At 41.2% G+C, this 1431-nt stretch overlaps 1 pseudogene; it reads right to left on the bottom strand.

Moving 5' to 3' along the window:
• Window positions 1-513: 513 nt before the first annotated feature.
• LOC127456537 (uncharacterized) lies at window positions 514-623 on the bottom strand (annotated as a pseudogene).
• Between the last annotated feature and the right edge of the window lie 808 nt (window positions 624-1431).

The following is a 1431-nucleotide window of genomic DNA, read 5'->3' as shown; positions in this document are numbered from 1 at the left end:
GTCTACCAGTTACCGTGTGTATCCGCTTGTACTATAGCTTAGGGACAAAGCTGGGCTTTAGCATTTAAACTATCTACGAGCCAAAATGTGTGCCAGAATGTTTGTGAGGGGTCGCATGTCTGCGTGTGTGTGTGTGTGTGTGTGTGTGTGTGTGTGTGTGTGTGGTTATTACGAGAGAGAGAGAGAGAAGTGACAGCCCTAAAGCCGATTTTGCGATTGTGGGAGAGAAAGCAGCTGTTAGTTCATTGCTCAGAGACGTGGCGGACGGCTCGTAAACAGTCCCGCATACTTTGAATATTTAATGGATGAAATCAGTTTACCTGTCTCACCCGCGATGGCGAAATTGCACAACAGTCCAATTTGGTTGGACCAGAATAGAGCAAAACAAAATCGTGATAATTAATACCCTGAGTATTAATAATGAGAGGACATGGCGGTCCGTAAACTGTTCAAGTAAAAACCTTGAAACACAAGAATAACACACTCTAATATTCTATCTTTGCCCAGACTTAAACCTTGCAGCAGAGCCCCCAAAAATACAGAAAACTCACAAAAACTCACCTCTACAGAAATCTTTAGTAAAAAACAAAAGATTTATACATAATGAAGACAAACTTGAGATGTAAGTCTGAGCCATTGGGCCAGTACTCTACCACTACTGTGCCATAATGCTCAACAAGGGTAACCTCTGGTGCAGGCTCCTCCTGGATTGCTTTTTCTCAGTGGACCATTCCAATTTGGAGCATTTAAGGTAATACAATCCCCTCTAAAAATGAAAACAATCCCAATCTGAGGGGATCTCACTGAAGCTGAGGTTAAGTATTAATGCCCCTAATGGAAAGCATAGCAAATATTAGTTGACTTCAGCACAATGTTTGATAGGGTGCTTCTGGAGTAAGGGGGTGAGGCAGCACAAGAAAGCTCTGCTTTGTGCAAGCATATTGTGACACATCAATATCATCGCCTTTAAAAAACTGTATTGAAAAGGGCATGGCCCACACAGTACAGAACCAAAACATCATTTACACTGAGATACATCATGTGGATTTCTTCCATGGGCATCTCTCAGGAGTGAGTAAGAAACAGTTTTGTTTCCACTCAGTCTTTTCAGGCACAGGCTAGTAACATGTGACAATGTGATTCACACTGCACAGTAGTATTCAGGAACAAATAACGAATAGTGGTGTCAACACACCATTGTAGGTGATCCGATGTGACTAACCAAAACCCAGTTTTTCTCCCTACTCTAATTAACACCCAAGGCTTTTAGCACACAAGAAAACAGTGCATGCTATTCTTTTAAATCTTTGTTGAATTGATCAAAATGCATCACATTCCTTGAACTGTCTGTGATTCATATTTGTAAAGTGATTACAACATACAAAAATAACCTGGATATGGAAAGGCTGTATGCACAGCCTGTCTCTATGA

The sequence above is a fragment of the Myxocyprinus asiaticus genome, chromosome 18, assembly GCF_019703515.2.
Source record: "Myxocyprinus asiaticus isolate MX2 ecotype Aquarium Trade chromosome 18, UBuf_Myxa_2, whole genome shotgun sequence".
Classification (NCBI taxonomy): Eukaryota; Metazoa; Chordata; class Actinopteri; order Cypriniformes; family Catostomidae; genus Myxocyprinus; species Myxocyprinus asiaticus.
This window is presented reverse-complemented; position numbering and strand designations above follow the sequence as displayed.